Source organism: Saccostrea cucullata, unplaced genomic scaffold (assembly GCF_032062105.1).
Source record: "Saccostrea cucullata isolate Sc308-1 unplaced genomic scaffold, CSIRO_AGI_Scuc_v1 ctg4002, whole genome shotgun sequence".
Lineage (NCBI taxonomy): Eukaryota > Metazoa > Mollusca > Bivalvia > Ostreida > Ostreidae > Saccostrea > Saccostrea cuccullata.
In genome coordinates, this window is record NW_026931817.1 from 37501 (window position 1) to 49212 (window position 11712).

At 33.1% G+C, this 11712-nt stretch overlaps 1 pseudogene; it reads left to right on the forward strand.

Annotated features, from left to right (window-relative positions):
- LOC134233607 (actin-binding LIM protein 3-like) overlaps window positions 1-8792 on the forward strand; it is a 19548-nt pseudogene extending 10756 nt beyond the window's left edge.
- Window positions 8793-11712: the final 2920 nt, after the last annotated feature.

The window sequence follows — 11712 nt, forward strand, 5'->3', positions numbered from 1 at the left end:
GCAAGGTTATAATTTCTGCAGACAAATATACAGACATAATATAAACACAAGAAACAAAATATGTACATAATTAGTCAAATGGAAAAAAATATACTATTTAATTGGAATCACAAAATAGATTGTTATTTCAGGGATAGGGAGTGGGTAGGGAGATTGGAAACCCCCCCCCCCCCCCTGGAATTTCCTTTGTTATTTAAACAAGACTATATACTGAAGCAAATAAAAAATGATTTTGGACATCCTCCCCCTAACTAAGAAAACATTGGTTTTTTTTTTTTGTTTATTTGTTTTTCAGTGTATGATTTTTTTCTCCTGCTTGTCAGGAAATTCTAGGCATGAATATTTTGACTGAGATGTGAACCCCCCTCCCTACTCCCGAAAAAAATTCTGGATCCGCACCAGTATTGGCAGTAACTGAATGTCACATTGACAAGGGGAGATAACTTCACAATATGAAATTCGTCTAGTGTGGCATGCGATGATCTTTGACCCTTTTGAACTTTAACCTAATCGTTTGGGTTTATTTTACCCCCACTATACTTAAACTTGTACTTACCGACCTCCATAGGTCCTGTAAACTTCATGAAATATAAATCCAATTATAACACAAAATGAATTAATCCAAAGCACACCATTCTGCAGCCTGTTATAATGATATTCCATTCGGAAAACCTCCGTGCCGTCGATTCCGTCACCTTATCAGATGAAGTGGGAATCGGCCGAGGTGTACCGAATGGAGTTTAATCTAAAAATATGATAATGGGTGACGCAACGTGATGTGATGTAGAATTTACATGTCAAGAACAAATTTTAAATTAATTCATAACAAACACTGTTTTAACAAAACTGTTCCATCTAGCCTATTCCCAAAAGTATGTACTGTGTGATTGTGGTGTCGAGGGGGGGGGGGGGATTAGTAAATTTAAAAAGGTCCTAATATGAACAAAACATTTATCAAAATCTAATTTACATTATTAATAGAATTCAAACTGGTATATAATGAATTAAGCATGTAAAATAAATATAAGAGGTTCTGAGTTATAGGTCACAGGGATAATTTCATACCCAATTTTATGAATACATATGTAAATTACAGGCACATAGCAACCGGGGGGGGGGGGGGGCTTAGGGGGGCTGCCCCCTTTTTTTCCCAACATTACCTGTACTATAAGAAAATGTCCATTAAAAAGATGGTTGCCCCCTCCCCCTACTTTTAACCACAGTATATACATTGCAAGGAAATATGGGAAAAATTGGAAGTGAAAGTAATTTTGCCTTGAAAAAAAAGTGGCCACCACCCCCCCACCCCCACCCCCCATTTCATTTTTTTTCCTTGTTAATTTTTTTAGGTTAGTAAAAAAAATTTTCTCAGGTTGCCCCCCCCCCCACTTTCAAAAACGATGCTACGTGCCTGAATTATACAGAATTATTTTGACTTTTTCCTTGGTAAGCCGCCCGTAGGATTGTGTATTTAGAGGCAAACACCTTAGTGCGGGTATTACTGTCTCATGACAGCATCTAGTATTTATATGGAAGCATGCTCAGGTAGTGTAGATTCAAGTTTGTTCAAATCATGACCCCCGGAGGTAGGGCGGGGCCAAAATGGCCGACCAAAGTTTTGCATAGAAATATATAGGGAAATTCTTGAAAAATCTTCTCAAGAATGACAAAGCCATAATTCATCATATTTATATGGAAGCATGCTCAGGTAGTGTAGATTCAAGTTTGTTCAAATCATGACCCCCCGAGGGTAGGGCAGGGCCAAAATGGCCGACCAAAGTTTTACATAGAAATATATAGGAAAATTCTTTAAACATCTTCTTCTCAAGAATGACAAAGTCATAATTTATCATATTTATATGGAAGCATGTACAGGTAGTGTAGTTTCAAGTTTGTTCAAATCATGACCCCCAGGGGTAGGGCGGGGCCAAAATGGCCGACCAAAGTTTATCATAGAAATATATAGGAAAATTCTTTAAAAATCTTCTTCTCAAAAATGACAAAGCCATAATTCATCATATTTATGTGGAAGCATGCTCAAGTAGTGTAGATTCTAATTTTTTCCAAGCATGACCCCCAGGGGTAGGGCGGGGCCAAAATGGCCGACCAAAGTTTTTAAAGATATATAGAGGAAAATTCTTTAAAAATCATTTTCTAAAAAATAGCAAATCCATGATTGGTCATGGGACTACTTTTGGATTTAAACTTTACAATAAAAAGCCATTTTCTACTTTTTCCTACCCTTAGTGCTCAGGTGAGCGATGTGGACCATGGGCCTCTTGTTTTGGGTTTGATTATTGTCATCTATCATCTTCAGAGAAAGAGAAATAAGTAATGTATACTTAAAAATGTCAATAGGCCACAGGTTCTGTTTGATAATTAAAATGATGTGTGTCTTAAAATGTCTAATGCTGGCTTTACGGTTTTGATAGGACTTCTATGAGAAGAAGGCAGTTCTAGACTATGGGAAGTTTTACAACACTAGTTACCTGAGCGAAGGAAAGAGCAACTACCTGAAGAAGCCCCCCCAGACTCTCCGCAAGGCCCACACCTCCCCCCATTTCCACCGCCCAGTCAACTTCTCTTACTCCAGAGACAAACCGGAATTCTTGAAACCAAAGAAAAGTTGGTTGATATTGTATTCAATTTTAGTACAACTAAAATTAAGTGAACATTTTGTTAGAATACTTTTTAGCTCATCGGGGCAAAAAGCTCAAGTGAGCTTTTCTAATCACCCATCATGGGGGTTGTGCCCCATATGCGTCTTGTGTTCGTTTATGTTAGTATATATGAATATATAATTATAAATTTGCATACAGAACCTATTTCATTAAAACTGCATTGAAGATATTTTGTCCAAATTTTGACTTTAAAAATTCAGCACTGTGTTGTGTCAGATTTTGTATGATGTCAACATTTGTGTTAAAAACAACTCAAAATATTTCAATAGATAAGTCTTTGAACTATGTGTTGAAACATAAAACTGGTACTAAAAGGTCATTCAATATACAATAACCTCAGTCAAAGAACAAAACACCTATCACCTGAAATGCCAAGTGTAAACAAGTCAATTCAGTACACTTAGTATCACTGGAGAATGGTTTTCTGTACAGCAAACAAATAATGAAAAAAAAAATTGTCATATAAACAGAAAAAATAAAGATATCTTAAAAATGTACAATTTAATGGGAACATTAAAAATGGCCTTTTTTTTCAGAGTACACTTAACGTTACTTAAATCTGTGAAACACTCGTCACAACTCAGTGTTGAATTTCATCAGATTTTAGAACTACCTGCTGTGATACGATTCATATAAACTAGTTTTAATATCTTTCAACACGTTTCTTTACAGGTGGTATGGCTGCTCTAGGTAAGTGTTATAATTCAACACGAAAAAAAACAAAACAAAATCTGTCTTTCTTCACTATTCCTGGCAAAATCAATCAAAGCCAGTTGATTTTATTGTTGTTTTTTTAAACTATCAGCTACGGGCACAAAAGTGGTGGTGAAGCGAACTAGACGGGTCTCCTCATCCTCCGAGCTCCGTAATGAGGAGGCGGTTAGGATGAGCATGTTCCCCGCGGCCAAGCCCCCACCCCCCAACGAGATCACCAAGATAGAGCGAGAGGACTGGCCCGGACCTCCATGTCCAGCGGCCATTCTACCAGAAATACGTAAGATTTCAAGGAGAAAAATGATTAACTAGAAGCCATTCTACCAAATGATTAACTATAAGCCATTTTACCAGAAATACTCAAGATTTCACGGAGAAAAATGATTTACTAGAAGCCATTCTACCAAAAATACATATTTACTAAGATTTCAAAGAGAAATGATTAACTAGAAATACGTAAGATTTCAGAAAGAAATGTCAAAGATGTGCTATCAGCCATACATGCTTCCAGAGATACATAAGGTTTTAGAGAAAAGTGATTTATTATTAGAAAAGTATCTGGGGTTGTTTACATATCATCAAAGACTGTTTCAAAGCCCTGTCATGCCCAAAAAAGTTAGATTCATATGTACAATTTGTAGAAACAAAAAAAACCCAGACATGTAAACACTTGACAAATGTATAAAATGAACAAAACAAATACCGCTAATATTATGGTTTTACAGTGAGACAGCGACGTAAAAGTCGCGGTGAAACAGATGAAGAGGATGAAGAAATGCCTCCAGAGGACCCCAAAATTACCAAAGAAATCGAGGAACTCTCCAAATTTAAAGACCAGTCGGGCATAGGCAAAATAATATATAAAGAACTGGAGGAAAAGCGGGCACATCCCGTGAAGGCTCTGGATCCATGGAAAGCCTCTAGAGTGCCGAGTGCTGACCACGAACCTCGATACAGTACACGATACCAGTCCCCAATGTTTGCCTGTAAGTAGCACACAATACCAGTCACCAATGTTTGCCTGTAAGTAACACATGATACATGATACTCTCTCTACTTTTTATGACTCATTGTGTTATGATAGTTTTTTTCATGAAGTCGCTCGTTCAGTTGAAATCTCTGGTTTGGTGAATATTTATTCCAGCTTTTTTAAAACCTATCATTGATGATTTACAGCATAAGATCTGTATACAACTACCGGTACATACAGTTTTAATATTGTACCTTGTACATACAGTTTTCGATGTTTGACTTTTACAGCTCCCTCTAGATTCCTGGATCGACCTCGTCGGTACTGGGATGACAGTGATATATCAAGAGGTTATAGAACCATGTCCACACATCCAGGTACAGGCATTCTATGGAACATTTAGTCAGTGGAAAATGCAAACTTCATTGTACACTGCTTAATCTTTGACAAATGCAACCGTATTGAAAATATTGAGATAAAGAAAGAAGTTTAGATGGTTATCCTTAAGGTAAAGAATTTGTTCTTTCAGTACACAGAACTAGTTATTCCCTGACTCCAAGGGCTGCCACTCTTCCAGTTTCGGGCACGTTTGGAGGCCATCTTAGCTATGTGAGTAATTAGCATCATATTGTTCTTTTTTTCACTCCTGCTTATTGAAGCTGTAGAAATTCCCGTAGTTTTTGAAAGCAAAACACAGCTCATAAAATATGAAGTGAAATGTTAGGCTACCTAAGTTACTCAGGTGACCTGTTGCTATCTGTTTTTATTTGTCATTTTATTTTAATATTAGAGAATTTTCAACTTCCTCTTTGACACTGCTGAATCAATTTTAACCAATTTCAACATATAACTTCTATATGTATGGGCTAAGAAGTACAAAATTTTCAATTTCTTGGTCCCCCCATTCCCCCTTGGGCCTGTTAAAGGAAATTGGTCTGTCAGAGGGGTGGGGCTAAAACCATAAATCTAATGCAGTCTTTTGAAATCTTTCTTTTCCTCTGGAAATCAAGCTGTCAAATTTTGGCAAGATTGTAATATGAGAATTTAGCTCTTTACCAAAATTAAGATATTCATTAGTAATCATTAACTCAGGGTCAGGGGCTTTGGTGTTAGGGCTGGGATCTAAAAATCATATGGTAAAAATCCCTTATCTTTTCTAAAATATTTATTTCTCCCTCTGTATATCTAGCAGAAAGAACAATAATGAAGATGATTCTGCTAAAACTGTGAAATTCATGGCCTCTTAAACAGGGTTTCTGGAGTTAGATTGGGATGCTATTATAAATTTATAATCATGTATTGGAATACATACTCCGATCCTCAGTCAGGAAGGATAACTCTTAAATTTATAAATTAATTCCCAATGTCTCATAAGAAGCTTGAAATTTTTTTTTTTTTTTCATGCAGCAATTTTCATTTTATACCTTCTTTGAAGTTTTCAGAAAGGTCCTATAAAAGGTAGAAAATTTTACCCCATAAAAGTATTTTAACAGTATTTTTTAATAATAAATTAAGGTCCAATTTAATCTTACCATAGATACCAATGTTTTTTAACATTAATTGAAATAAAATGTGATTTATGGTGTCTTGCAATGGTAGGAAATTCTTAATACATTACGAGAATAAATAGAAGAAATTAAAGTACATTAATTATAAATTATGTATAAAAATTGTGCAATTTCTATGATTTTTATATCTTAAATATGTTTGTTTTCAATTTTGAATTGGAAAATTCATAGTAGGTGTTTTTATTTGCATTTCCTGAAAAATTCTTTAGGAGTTAATAATTTTCCCAAGGTAATATAATTGACGTTAGAAATAAAGTTTGAAGAATTATTGTGTGCAAAAACATGTTACTTTGAGAATCCAGATACATTTTTGTGAGCATTTTCAATTAGTCAATGCCTTACTTGCAGAACCTGAGGATCGGAGTACCTTAAGAGAAGTTGTCTTTGTTTTTAAAACAATGTAAACAATGTAATTGATAGGATATTAAAAAAGTACATGTATTTTCAAGTTTTTTTTAAATTTCAGAGTTAATGATAATACCAACTACCTAATTATTTTGTTGATACTTTTCTCTTTTTTTTTTGGAGTTTCATTTTTTTTGTGCTATTGATTTTAAAATTACCTTTTGGGCCTCTTATTTTTATAAGAAACCTGTAAAGCATGACATATTAATGCAAAATTTTGCCTATGTCTTTCAGAGATACTATGATTTTGAAGATCTGGGATCCAGGAGTCATCCGTCAGCAAGTAAGGCAACAAATCAGACCTAATCAGGTTAATTTAGTCCTACTTCTTCATGTGTGATCTCTCAAAATTCAAGATTTTCTTCTAAAAACTTTGAAAAGGAAAAAAAATCTGCAGGTCAGGAATTTTTAAGTTAATTTTTTTTGGAGAGGGCATTGGGGGTTGTAGGGAGTAAGTATTGAATTGAAACTTGGTTTCTTTACTGAAAGCAATATGTAAACCCCATTAATTTTCTATGTATATGTAAATTTTTAAGCCATTAAACTCTAACTACGATACATCATTTTTGCTTGTAATTTTTTTATACTGTGTAATGACACTTGGACTACATCATTTTTGTTTTTAATATTTTATACAATGCCATATACTGTATACTTACTTTTTCAGCTTCATCTTCGACTGTTAATACAGAGGTATGTATGAATTCCTTATTTTTACATTGTGTTTCTTAAATATTGAAAGTTTTTTGTATCATGTTTATAATGAAAATTGAATGCTTTTCTTTTGCAGCAAGAATCTTTTGCGACTTCCAGTATATTAGGAGGCCAAGGTATATCTATAATTTCCCTGCAGAGGAGTACGTGGCACACAGAAGCCGATCCCCGGTGAGTCCCCCCCCCCCCCCCCCCTTTGTTCATGTACCCCGGTATATAAAAATTTTGATATCTACATGTATAAACCAACTATTTTTCGTATGCGAGAAATATCCCATAGTTTCTCAACTTACTTGCAAATATTTATTGCTGCGAACCAGTTATTTTGCTTTAGATTGGTAGAGAATGTTTTCCTCAGTCACAAAAACTAAATGTCCCAGACTGATTGCAAACTGACAAATCGTGAATAAAAGATGACATGAATAATACTTGGCTTACAGTCAATGATGGTAATTTTTTTGGAAAGAAAAATCTAAATACATGTATATGATAACTAGGGAAATGGAAACAATTTCATCATATATGTTCCTTACAGTGCAAAATTTGACAAATATTTATATGAAGAATGAAAAATATTACTTTAACCTTATAATTAATCCTCCTAGAAAGGATTAACTCCCTTATTTGAGGGTAATATGTCTTCATTTTTTCTGTGGTCTTCTTAAATGGAAAGCATGGAAATGAAATTTAACTTGTGTTATATAATGAATTGTAGATCTATCCCTATGAGAAGCTGAAGATAAGTAATTTCGACTTGCCTAAAGATGTGGATAGAAATATGTTGGAGGTAAGCTCTCAATGGCCTCTTATGACTTGTTCACTGACAAACTGATAAAAGTATAGAGAACCAGCTTACTTTTGATATGTAATCTTGCATGGAATGTCTTTTATTCAATACTTTTACTTTTTAAAATACATTTTGTGAACCATAAGATTGTTTCATAGGTTTGATAAATTATATGATACAAATCAAAAATGTTCAGTTATACTTAAAAATTGTAAGATAAAAACCAAAAACGTTTAAATTACTGGTGACCTTTAGTTCCATTTCTAAAAATAGTTGCTTTGAATGGTTTGCTGTAAAATTTGGATGCTTAAAAAAAAATATTAAAATTCTCCACAAAATCTATGAATCCAGTCTACCCATTGTTCGACAAAGCCAGTCTGGTTACAATTAATAAAGTCCACTGAAGAAGGCAGTTAAGACGGACATTTCCTTTATCTCAGGGGTTTAAAAAGTAGCAATTGTATAAGTAATGCCTGCTTATTTTTTCAGATTCATTTACGTCAGGAGGACTTTAATCAATTGTTCAAAATGGACAGGGAACACTTCACACGCCTTCCAGAATGGAAGCGAAACGATCTGAAGAGGAAAGCCGACTTGTTTTTAATTCCCCTTGACCAGTGTCAATCAAGTGATACAATGCAAGACGTTTTCTCATTGTTGTATGATTTATTTGCTTAAATCATGATACCTCTGCCTTACTAGGATAATGTAGACGTTGGGCCATGCGGTAGACAACATATCACTGTCTTGTTATGTTCGACTGAGTTCGATTTTTAAGTTATCTTTTGAATTACTGCAGATCTGTGCTGACAGCTGATGTGATATGAGGATCTGATTTAATTATTCTTGGCCAAACAACAGAACAATCAAGTTTAGACGTGTTAGAAGTGAGCTTACTGAACGTAGATTTTTCTGCTGTATATTGTAATATAATGGAATTTATGTAAGGTAAAGAGTTTTATGCTTAAGCTAAGGACACTATAATTGATGCTGTACTTAACATTGCATTATTGAAATCAAATGTGCATTTAGTGATTTTATAGTCTTAGTGATTTTTTTTACTGGGTTAGTGATTTTATTCAGTGTTAGTGATTTTTATTTGTTAGTGATGAATAATTATTTTAGAATCATTATTTATGGGTGCTAAGCTTTATTACGTGTATTTGCTCTTGTGGCAGAGGCTTTCAGCAATTCTCGTCAGCTTTTTTACATTATTTTAATTTTTTTTCTTATTTTATGAAGAAATGAAAATTTTGGCTCATATAAGAGTTTTATATCATATCATGGTTTACAAGTCCATAAAATCTGAACATTATGCATTTACGTAATAGGATTTTTTCTCAGACAATCTGTTTTATTGGGCAGGACTTTATTTTGGGTGACGGTAATTGCAAAATAGATGCCTTTTTGGTTTCTTGCCACAGAGCATAGATTTCAATACATGTAAGGACTTTACAAGCTAAGTTCATGGCATTATGATATTGTGTAAATTTTTTTTGAGTGATATTGTGGATGATATTACTGTGATTTATATATTATACAAATCCGTTTTGATTGCTTACTGGATGCAAGTATCTAATGTATGCTGTTAATTCTATTTTACTGCATGGGCTTTTTTTTAAATTTCCACCTCTGACTTGCCTAATGTTTTGTTTTCCCTTGTTTAAAGGGTGTATCCACAGCGATTGTGATTAAGATTCCTTGTGTATAGGTATGTAAGTCGAAACAAATCCATTTTGTCCAATGATGGTGATTGCTTTTTACAGGTATATGTATTTTGTGAGTTTTAGGTACTTTTTAGTGGTTGTTTAGATGGGTAAAAAGGAAATTCATGGGGCAATATTTTATGTTTAAAACTATTTTTGCTTTACATACATGTATATTTTTTTCTCTATTGAGTTATTAAAGCCACAGTTATTGATGCTTTTACATGGTAAAAAATAAATACATGCAGTATTAGTTAATTCATTGGAAATTGTGAATCTGATCAGTGTCTCTGATGAATAAAAAAAATTCACCCAAATTTGAAATTGTCTGTTTTTAGTATTTTTTCTCTTTTTTATACACTGGAGGCAAGGAGTTTTTCTTTGTACATGTACATGTATAAAAAAAAAACAAACACAGTTTCATTTTTCTACGGAGTTATCATCTATAATAATCTCTATAAAAAGTGTGTCATTTTTCTACGTAAATGATCAAAAGGTCAATTTTCTACATAGACCCTGGTCAATTATTTAAGAAAAGTAATTTAACATAATATTTGTGGCCGTAGGAGTAAACCATTGTGGCTTATAATGTTATGTCTCTAATGATCATTTCTTCGGTTCTGTAAAAGGGAAACAAGGACTTAAAATGAGGATTACCGGTACCTCTAGCAAATAGAGCGTACTTGAATTACAAATGGAAAACCAAATCTGAGTACCAGAGATATTCACTTGATTTTTTAAGAAATTCACTTGATTGCGAAATTTATGGCAATTTGAACACTTCACCAGGCAGTACTTTACATCAATTATGAATATGACAGGGAAATGTTTCTTGTCTTTTTATCATATCTTCAGTAATGAGTTGAGATAAGTGTTTATAAATTCAGTTGTGTTTGAGTATGACACTTCCCAATTAAAATTTAATACAGAAGATCGTTCATCTTACTTAAATACATGTATTTTAAAATTACTGTTTAACTGCCTTAATATAGCTACTTTGCAAGCAAAATTTAAAAAAATCCTCCTATCTCTACCTGAATTTTCTCAATGTTTTACTGTGACATTGAAAGCAGGTGGGAGCACTACCCACTCTAAAGGGCATTATACAATGTCGAGTCAAATTTTGATTTAATTTCGACAATTGACTTATGTTTTCCAAATCAAAGTAATATTGATACATTATATTGTTCACTGATTTATCTACTATTTTTTTAAATTAATTAAAATTCTATATCAGTATACATTAAATGAATGTAAAATATCAAAATCACTCTCAAGAAGTAAAAAAAATACTAGTATTTCGCAAATATTAAATATAAATTAAAACACATTAAATATAAGCATAAAATTTTATTATATTTGATGAATCATAACATTGTAAATTATAAACAGCTTGTATGTACAAAGATGTATAAAGATGTTAATTATTCCCAGTTGATTCAGGTCAAACGTGCTTTATATCTATAAAAATAATAAAATAAGGCAAAAGGAAAAAGATCTATATTTTTAGCGTCTTACATTGATTTTGAATGAAATAACAATATAATGGTAAATTCTACTAAAACAAATTATTGAACATTTCGAGAATATTTCCTTTACAAAAGTTATCTCTCTTATCAGAGAGTGTCGTTCAACCTTAAACTTGTTCAGTATTGTTTTAAAAATACTTCCTAATTAAAGTATAATCAAACCCAAAATTCATTGTTGGATACTTAGAATGATGCATAATAAGCATTGATAAACACACTTTTATTTGGAAAATGATTCTGTCTTTACTGTTTTGCGCTCTGTTCTACAAATCTGTGACTGGATTTAGTCCTGACCCGTGTAGTTGTAAAATGGTTTCACTTTTTTGTACTGGAACATCGATTAACTGTTCCAGGAAAGCATTAACCAAGATTTCTACCAACTTCACAAAAGACACCTGTATATTATAATTAACTATCAGTAAGCATGTATCCAGATAAATCTATAGGCTGTGTAAAATTCAAGGCATCAATGTAAACGTAGAGACACATTATACAACACATGATGGGGTATGCAATATAATTATACAAGACATGTAAGTCCGTTATGATTATATATGTTAGTACTGTACTGTGTAAATTTCCTTTTTTAACTGGCAAACCACCCTTGACTAAGGTATTTATGGTTAAGTTGGCCCATG